This window comes from Schistocerca piceifrons, chromosome 9, assembly GCF_021461385.2.
Source record: "Schistocerca piceifrons isolate TAMUIC-IGC-003096 chromosome 9, iqSchPice1.1, whole genome shotgun sequence".
Lineage (NCBI taxonomy): Eukaryota > Metazoa > Arthropoda > Insecta > Orthoptera > Acrididae > Schistocerca > Schistocerca piceifrons.
The window spans coordinates 151,446,039-151,456,285 of NC_060146.1; the positions used below are offsets into that span (position 1 = coordinate 151,446,039).

The 10,247-nt window shown below is 38.7% G+C and overlaps 1 protein-coding gene across 5 annotated transcripts in view; it reads left to right on the plus strand.

Annotated features, from left to right (window-relative positions):
- Positions 1 to 1,032, plus strand: part of LOC124716946 (repetitive proline-rich cell wall protein 2-like) — a 129,427-nt gene extending 128,395 nt beyond the window's left edge. For 4 of the 5 annotated variants that reach the window (XR_007005680.1, XR_007005681.1, XR_007005684.1 and 1 more), the window contains 2 exons: positions 236 to 346; positions 437 to 1,032. The gene's annotated coding sequence lies outside the window, so the exon portion shown is untranslated. The remainder of the gene's footprint in view (positions 1 to 235; positions 347 to 436) is intronic. The other variant, XR_007005683.1, reaches the window with a different exon arrangement.
- The last annotated feature ends 9,215 nt before the right edge of the window (positions 1,033 to 10,247 follow it).

The following is a 10,247-nucleotide window of genomic DNA, read 5'->3' on the forward strand; positions in this document are numbered from 1 at the left end:
GTGGCAAAAGGATTGGCAGTAACATCTTATGTAGAACTGATAGCACAACTTGTATGATTTTACTGATGTAAGGAGATATTCTGAATGCAGATGCCAGTGATCTGAATGTTTCCCCCTTGCCATAAACCTAAAAACAAAATAAAAATAAGATAGATGTAACTTTAAAAATTATTATTATTTTTACGTCTAACGAATATTAAGGTACTTAATTATTTGACGGTATTGTGTTTTATAGTTGAAGACAGCAGAGAAAAGGAAAAGTACTGGAAGTTCTGCTTCCAGTAAAGGAAATAATTGGTCACTGGCTGATATGTTAACATTTTTAAACAATGGATCACAAGTGAGTGTAAGTTGCCATACAATTTGCCTGTTTACATTATTTTTTATTCTGTTTAATTTTATTATTGACACTGAATTACCTGTATTTTTGTAATAGATTTCACAGAAGTACATCCAACGTTGAGGCAGATGAAGTGCAAAGCCCACAATATGATGGTGAACTGAGTAACAGAGAGGTGTGCCAGACATTGCCAACTTTGTCAGAAAAAGAAATTTTTTTCTGAAGACGTGGAAGACATCGCATCATTCAGACCACCCAGGGAAAGGTCACAACAAAATGAAAAAAAAAAATCATGGAGTTGATGAATTCTAAGCAGGCCAAGAGAGAAACCATAATGAAAAGGCTGCCTGCAGCGTAAAAAAATTGAATCACAATTTGATCAATGAAGTCAAATTGAGATCCTTGCAGATGCTTATTGATTTGGAGAATCACAGTTAATTTGAATACTACTCTTCCATGTGCCTTTCATCTCCAAGTAGTTTTTCATACTCAACAACTCCAACACATTGCCAACTTTGTCAGAAAAAGAAATTTTTTTTTTCTGAAGACGTGGAGGACATCGCATCATTCAGACCACCACAGAGACCGAAACGCCAGCTTATTAATGCATTTAATGTTGCAGTAAGTGTTAATTTCATATTTTTGTATTGTGCAATTTTCATTTTTTACACTGTGTGCATTATTAATAAAGCAGTAACACATTAACAAATTTTATTGTACATACCTCAATGTTAAAGCTAGTTTTTTTATCTGGTGTTGTAGGGTACGGATATCTGGGAGACGAATCCTTCCCGATATCTTCTTTGACAATATTGAGAACATAGTTAAACTGCGCTATGTTCAACCTGAAATACTCTCTAAATTTCTGGTCATTTTTTAACAAGTGCTGATTGATGAGTTGTTCGAAACAGCCTTCCTCTGTTCTTGTGAGGTAAATTGGATGTGTTTCAGCATTTCCCTCACATAGCTGAAGCTGAATTTCATCTCCAACGTCTTCTAACATTAGATAAAACAACAAATCGCACTCACTCATCCTTTCGGCACAGACACAGCAGACCAACTAAACACTGTGCGACCGCCACTCTGTAGGAATCGCCAACTATGCGTCAGACGCGGCATAGGAATTCCACCTTCAGCAAGCCTGTTTTTACCTTGCCAGTGGTGACAAAACAATGTCCTTTCATGGTTCAGTCTCAGGAATAGAAAGAAGTCACTGGGGGCCATGTCCAGCAAATACGGTCGCTGAGGCAATATAACGCTTCTGTTTTTTGCCAAAAATCATGAACAAGCATTGAGGCATGAGCGGGAGCATTATTGTGATGCAATTTTGGTGAGTGGTGTTGCCACAATTCTGGTCCCATTCTTTTCTAGGTAGTATTTCTTATTGAGTGTATGACCTTAAGACAGGGACGCGTGAAGTCCTATCCCATTGTAATTGAAGAAAACCATGAGAAGAACCTTCACATGGGATCAAACTTATCGAATTTTTTTTTTTCAGTCTTGGCTCTTCAGGCAGTTTCCATCGGGACGATTGGGCCTCGGTTTTGATGTCATACCAACATACCCATGTTCTGTCAGCTGTTATAACCTTCTTTAGGAGTTCTGGATAATTGTTAACTTCTAGTAGTTCTTGAGTGATGTCTGTGTGACATCATTTTTTATCATGATTTAACAATTTTGGATCAGATTTTGCTGCTACATGTTTCATGCCCAAAACATCTGATAAAATTGCTTGGCATGAGCCCAAGGATATGCCAGCATCATCAGCACCGTTTCTGATGGTGATTCAGCAGTTTCCTAGATCTTCTCCGACCTCTTTGAAACATTTATACCACTTGCAAACACTTGTCTCACTCCCACTAGACTTGCCAAAAGCTACAGTTGACGTTTCACATGTAATCCTGTATTTTATTCAATTTTTCAAACAAAATTTAATACAAATTGTTTGATCCGTATTTTTCGAAAGTAAAAAGTTTGCCAAACACTCGAAAACATGTGTAACCTTTTCGACTGTCAACAATAAACTAAATACTCAAAACAGCTGAAAATGCAAACATGCGTGTGGAATGTGTAGACCCTCAAGATTTAAAAAAAGAAATGGAAAAATCAGATGTATAAAACCTGCAAAATTAAAAAATTCCTTGCTACTTTTTGTACACACCTCATACTTCTTTTAGTGCTGTGTCAAATTCTGCTTGCCGTATCATATCTCCTGTATCATCTTCATTGATGTCCTCTTCCCTTTGTATAATATTGCCTAAAGTTCATCCCTTTTTTTTTACCCTTCCATATACTTCTTCCAGCTTTTCCTTCTTTGCTAAGCACTGGCTTGCTACCTGAGCTCTTGATATTTATAGAGCTGCTTCTTATTTCTTGAAATGTCTCTTTAATTTTCCTGTTAGTGGCATATATTTCTTCCTTATTTATTCATGCTTCTACATCTTGCATTTATCCTTAAGCCATTCCTGTGTGCCATTTTTCAGTTCTCTTAGTATAATTTTTTAGGCATCATTATTTCCTGTGGCCCATTCTATGTGCTGCATTTTCATGTTTTCTTCATTTGTCAATCAAATGCAATATCTCCTATGTTATCCACGCATTGTTATTGTGCCTCGTCTTTCTGCCTATGTCATCCTCTGCTGCCTACTCTATTGGAGTTCTCACAGCTACCTATTTGTTTTCTATTTTATTTCTTCCCCCACTTCAGTCCACTGTTGCCTAATGCTTCCTCTGAAATTCTCAACATCATCTTGTTCCTGAAATTTATCCAGTTTCCATCTCATTAGTTTCCTACCTTTTTGCCATTTCTTCAGTTTTAATCTGCAGCTCATAACCAGTAAATTGTGGTGATAGTCCACTTCTGCTCCTTGAAATGTCTTGTTGTTTAAATCTGGTTCTGAAGTCTCGGTCCTCATTATTCGGATGTAATGTACAAAAAAGAGAGAAAGAAGTACTGTAATGAGGCAGAAAGTGAATTCTTTATTATTATTGAAAAACATAGTCAATCCGAAATTGATGTCCGACCAGGAATCAGGATGCTTCAATTGCGTACACACCTACACAATGTCTTAAACTCAAGAGGGAACACAGCAGATAAGCGTAACAGAAATCCAAAAGATGTTTTTATCCATATGGGAACAAATTTGCTTCGAAACAACAGTGGGGAAGAAATTGTAAATCACACAAGGAACCTCATCTGAATGGCCAGAAGGCTCTACTCAAATTCCAGAATAATAATAAGTGGCATTGTGTACAGGAGATTGGTGAGTGATAGCTATGTGCAGAGAATAAATGGCAATATTAAAGAACATTGCAATAAACTGGAAGTCATTTTCATTGATCCCAACAAATTTCTAAGTGCAAAGTGTCTTGCCAAAGATGGTCTACATCTGAATAGATTGGGCTCAAAAGTATTCAGTAAGATGTTCATAGGTACTTGCCAGGTAATAAAAAATAATGGAACTGAAAAGTAGTGGTGTGGTGAAAACATTTGTGTAGCATTAAGTAAGACAAAACCAAACCATTATCTGGCAAGAGATGTGCTAAAGCCCATAACAAATAGTCAAAGTAGATATTTTATCCCCTTGTATATAAATGAAACTGATGCTTCAAACAATAAAAGCTCCAAAATAGACGAAATGGAAATCATTCTGTCAGAATACATGAGTCCCTATGTAACTTGCTTCTCCTGCAAAAGATACTTGCTAATCTGAAGTTACCTATTTTGTTTAAAATTTTAATTGCGTCCTCAGTAAACCAGTGCTCATTTAAACAAACAACTCTAATATTTGCACATTTTATCAGAATGTTTGTTTAAATTCATTCAATAAAATAAATTCATTCAATAAAAACATTCTGACAGAATGTGCAAATATTAGAGTTGTTTGTTTAAATGAGCCTGGTTTACTGAGGACACAGTTAAAATTTTAAGCAAAATAGGGAACTTCAGATTAGCAAGTAGCTTTCGTAGAAGGAACAAGTCACATGGAGACTCATGTACACTTCCACATAGTGATATAAAGTATGAGACCAGAAACTGTTTTAATTATTTAAATGAAGAATGTGTGTTTGACAGCTGTTGTATAGAAATAGTGGACTCACTAGCAAATGTTATAATAATCTCAGTATACAGAATTCCAGGGACGTCAACAACAGAACTATTCTTATCGAAGCTTCAAATTACACTAGAAGACCTTTGCAGAGAGAGAGAGAGAGAGAGAGAGAGAGAGAGAGAGAGACGAAAAAATTGTAATAGGATCACATGTATAGTAGCTATGCTTCAAGATTAACTGAATTAGTAAAGAAAAATGGTTTCAAATTGAATTTCTTTGAATCTATCAGAGACAATGGGCAATCAGCAACCTGTATTGACTTCTAACTCATTATGTGTATGAAAATGTGTATAAATTTTGTGTAGATCTAGGTATTTCAGATCATTGTGCATTGTTCATTGGGCTGCCACAGTCAGACAGGAACGTTTCACCTAATGAGAACCCATGTGATCAGGAACTTTAGCAAAGAAAACTTGCTAACATTTTGTGAGAATCCAAACGAGAAAATGTGGTCTTTTGAGCATTGTAACTCAAGTGATAAAAACTTTGATAAATTCTGAAATAGTTTTCTTGGTGCCTTTAATGAAACATTTCCACCTAGACTCTGCAGCAACAAAATAACAAATAAATTAAAGTGGGTTACTCAGGGTATAAAAATTTCCAGTGTAAAGAAAAGGCAACAGCACAGAGAACTAAAATATAATAAAGATATTAATTTCATTGAATATGTTAAGACACTATAAAACCATATTTAAAAGAGTTGTCAAGGCAGCAAAACAACTGGCAAATAGCAGGCTGCTTTTAAATCATAAAAATAAGACAAAGGCTGTGTGGCCAGTCATAAAATATGAGTTATGTGTTAAAGCCTGTTACCAAGAAATTTCAAATATTGACATTGAAGGAAATACTATTGTAAGTCTAACTCAGATTCCAGAGTACTTTAATGAATTCTTTATAAATGTAGCAATGCCTGATGTAGGTGTAACAGATTATCACAACAAAGTAAATCCCTTTGGCCTGGTTGAAAACTCTGAAAACTTTACAAAATTCTTAAAATTTTCGGTGGAGGATGTAGAAAACGCTATTCTAAGCTTAAGAAACAAAAAACCTGCAGGTTGGGATGGAATACCCACCAAAGCTATTAAAGTGGTAGACAATGAAATTGCAAACCCATCAGCTCAGCTGGGCTGGGCTGTTTCCCAGAGGTAGTGAAATATGCTGAAGTCAGACTACTCTTCAAGAAGAGATCAAGAGAGATCATGGGAAATTATCATCTTAGCTCGATTCTCCCAGTCATATCTAAAATATTTGAAAAAACTTGCTGTTGCAAAAATCCAAAACTTCATTGCAAAATATTCTGTTATTCTAAACAATTGATTTGGTTTTCAGCAGGGGGAAAAACCTTGGATGCGGTGAACAGTTTCACTGAGGAAATAAGTACATCATTAGACAAGAGAAATAAGGTGGTAGGAATTTTCTGCTACCTCACAAAGGCATTTGATTCTATACACCATGCATTGCTTGTTTACAAACTTGAAAAGTATGGCATTAGTGGCAGTGCCCTACAGTGGCTTAAGTCCTGCTTATCAAACAGAAAGCGAAGAGTTAGCATCTCTTCATTTGGCACATATTTTTCTGACTGGAAAAAAATATCACGGGGTGTTCCACAATTTTACATATAGCTTGTGTCAATTACGAGCCCTCTGCTTCTACATGTGTGTCCACAGTAAAGTACGAGTTTTAATTATGTTCACCTGAAGGTGGCCAGAAAGAGTGGGTGCCAATAATGTCAAGCAAAAAAATGTGTCTGAATGCAGGGTATTTAACATGTGGTGGACAAATAAGTACTTTTTTATACCATACAGTGATAAAGTACAGTACTTCATTTGACATGTTGTGAATCAATCTCAGTTGTGAAAGAATATAATACCCGACATCATTTTGAATTGAAACGTGCTGATAGACGAACCTGTATGATAACGAGAGGAACTTCAAGGCGTGAAATTTCCTAAAATCTGTGTCCAGTCAACAGCAATTTTTCAAGAAAGCAGAGACAGAGAGTGAAGTGGCTACAAAAGTAAGCTGCTTAATTTCTAAAGAAATTGCTGCTGCGGGATAACCTTACACAGAAAGGTTTCTTAAAAAGTGCACGATGATCACTGTGTGAGAACTATGTCCAGAAGAAAATCAAATTTTTGAAAGCATAATCTTGTTCAGGATGACACTTCAAAGAAGAGTGCACGATATCTCTGCCAACCTTCACAGCCAGTGAAGAAATAAAACTGAAGAAGTCAAGTACTGGTAAATGATACTGCACAGCTTTTAGTTTTAATTCATGGTGTTGATAACAATTTCAGTATCATAGAAGAACCAGCAGGATTGTATTCCAGGAAAGGCCGAACAACCGGTGGAGACGTGTCTAACAGTAGTGAAAGAAGGCATCATGATGAAACTGGGTTTGACTTTTGAAAATATTGTGGCCATTTGCACTGATGGCACACCTGCTCTACGTATGGAAAGAAGATTGGTGTGGTATCATTGCTGGAAAAACAATAAGCAAATTACACTGTATTGTTCATCATCAAGTGTTATGCAAAAAAGTTCTTGGATACAATTGTATCATGGCAGCTGTGGTTTCTGTTCTAAACTACATCCAATCAAGAGGGCTTAAACACTTAACATTTCATGTATTTCTTGAAGAAACAGTGGGCACAAAATTCGCGGATTTATTGTATCAGATAGATGTTTGTTGGCTAAGTCGTGAGAAAGTATTGCAGCTCTTTTTTGCGCTTAGATGGGATAAACCAATGATATGAAAAACGATCCAAAGGACTTTCCTCGATTGAAAAATGAAGATTGGATCAATGACTTATGTTTTTCTCTGATACAATGGCTCACTGAAACGAGCTAAACTCGAAATTACAGGTAAGTCACTGGCAGCAGTATGTGCCTTCAAAATGAATCCTGCTCTCCAAAAGCCAACTGTTGAAAGGAAACATGATCAATTTTCCTAATTGCAAAACAATTCCTTCAGATAAACATTGATAAATTACTTAAAGAATTTGACAAGAGGTTCGCATTGTCAAAAGAGGAGCCAATCATTCGAAGTTGCAGAAGATCCTTTTTCTGTCATCCCAGGAAAGCTAACTGTGGACTTACAGCTGGAGTTCACAGGGCCGCGTGGGATTAGCCGAGTGGTCTAAGGCGCTGTAGTCATGGACTGTGCAGCTAGTCCCGGCGGAGGTTCGAGTCCTCCCTCGGGCATGGGTGTTTGTCCTTAGGATAATTTAGGTTAAGTAGTGTGTAAGCTTAGGGAATGATGACCTTAGCAGTTAAGTCCCATAAGATTTCACACACATTTGAACATTTTTGAGTTCACAGGAAATCAGTGTTCTCCAATCTATAAAAACAAGCATAGAGAATGTGGTCTTCTTGATTTCTATAAAAGCTTGGACAAAAATAAATGCAATAGCCTGAGAGATACAGCAATAAAAACATTCAGCATGTTTTGGCAGCATTTACATACGTGAACAAACAGTCTCCGTTCTGAACTTAAATGAAAGCAGATTTCGCTCTTGTTTAGCTGACAAACATTTAAAACACATACTAAAAACTTTAATGTCAGATACGACTTCAGCCTCTGGAAAATGTGTGGCTGACATATCTCACTTTAAAGCTTTGTTTCAAGCTATACTGTTTTCATAAGTAATACATCTGGAAAGACGATGCTGATTTTGATCTAATGGCATATGCCACCTGCGGAATGGTAAGTGTACTGAAAATGGCTTCAGTGTCATCCGCCAACAGGTAGTGTAGTGGCAAAGCTGCCAGAGTGTCATCTGTGTCTACCTTTTAATACAGAATGCTGACAGCCAGAAGGCTCAGTGTGATGCAGATGTGTGAAGCAAGTAGGCAACTGTGGCACAGAGACGCACTTGTGCATCCTACAGCCAACTGAGTTAGGTTGAAAGGGGTCAAATTGTGGCCTACCGAGTAATGGAATGGCCTTTTCAGAGAATTGTCACATAAGTTGGATGTGCTATGTCTATAACGATACTGGTATCAGTGGTCACACGAACATTCTTACACATGTAGATGAGGTTCTGGACATCCACGTAGCACACACCTGCCAAAATCATTGTATTGTAAGGGCAGCAGTGGCAGTTCATACACAGCAAAGATACAGCGGCTTTTGAGCTCAGACATACTGACACAGACTGTTGCGAACCAGTTATTAGCAATGGGATTACGGGCACGCACACCTCTAGCCCGTCTTCCACTTGTGCCACAGCATCGACATACGTGGCTCAACTGGTGCCATAAGAGGATCTTTTGGAAGGTGGAATGGCACACCACTGTCTTTGGTGATGAAAGCAGATTCTGCCCGCATGCGAGTGACGGTCTTTTGTGTGTACGGCGTAGACCTAGTGAGCTCTGTCTCATAGGTGCATTCATCCAAAACACACTGGGCTTATGACCTGTGGTCCTTCACCTTTGGTGTGCCTGGAGGCCTCACCGACCAGGGCTCGGTACGTGCTGAGGGCTCACTAACCAGCACTCGGTACGTACCGACCAGGGCTCGGTACGTGCTGAGGGCTCACTAACCAGCACTAAAATTTGTGGTTGAAATACTGCTTATGGCTGGTATATTGCTCATCTGAGAGGAAAGAGAAGTCATTACTGTGGTATGCTGGCCCCCACTCACCCTTAATTTATGAGGGGCTTCTTGACACCATCTTCCTCCTCACACCTGGAATTCTCAGGGAATTCCCCCCCCCCCCCCTCTCCCCCCCCCCTCTCCCCCCCCCCCCTCACTCGCCCGCTCCAAGTTTAAGTAGCCACCCCCTGTTGACAGAGCACTGAAAGACCTAAGTTAAAAGACCTCTAGAGTAGTCGACATTCTGCCAGAACTATGCCGGTCTTGAGAGAGTCAGCCGTGACTAAACTATTCCATCTGGTGTGCAAGATGTATGAGAAGGTGAAATACCACCAGAGAACAGAGGTTCACACTTTTTTATTGATGGTGGGCTGGTTCAGAAGTTGGCTGTGGTGGGGCGCCTGCTGTGTGACACCGGACACACAATAAAATTCCCCAACACGTGGGTTCACACTGTGAAGAAGAGCATCTTTGCCCATTGTTCAGGAAAGCTGTAGTACTTCACAAAACTGGCAATAGTTTCAATGAAAAATAAGAGAAACTCGAAGTAAAAGGACTTGCTGCAATGAGTGACAATTGCAGGGACTGAGAAATCAGAGCAGAGATCAGAGAAAACCATCAGACATTGGTGCAACACATACGTATAATCTCCATCCACAATATCTACTCCCGTTCCCCACTGGCAGTGGAGGATTGAAACGTCTGAAAAACTGTTAGGCAAATGTCAGCCCAAGATCATGAGACAAAACCTGAGAGGCAATTTATCATTTATACGTTAGTTTCATTGTTTCAAGAGGTATGAAATCCTGAAGAAGGTGAACATGCAACTATAGCTTTTGCACGCGGGAGCCCGAATAAGCATGAACTGAGTGGACACCATCACTGAAAAGGATTATTAGCCTCAGTATTGAGTTTGCCTAAGTTTCAGATGCTCATTCGGGGTCGAAGATTGTGGTTTACACTGCTCACCGAGTGTTGTCTTTCCATATGGTAGGTACGATAGGCAATAATGTCTCTATCAACAAAACTTTCAAGTCCAGGAACGCTAGGTACATCTGTACCTCCACGTACAATGGCTACAGTGAGCCAACCATTACCATGATCGAAAGTATCGTTAATGTCAATACTAAAATTAAGTCTGCAACCACAGAGAACACAAGGTCCGTCGACAAGTGCAGTAGCAGCAACACTCTTAACT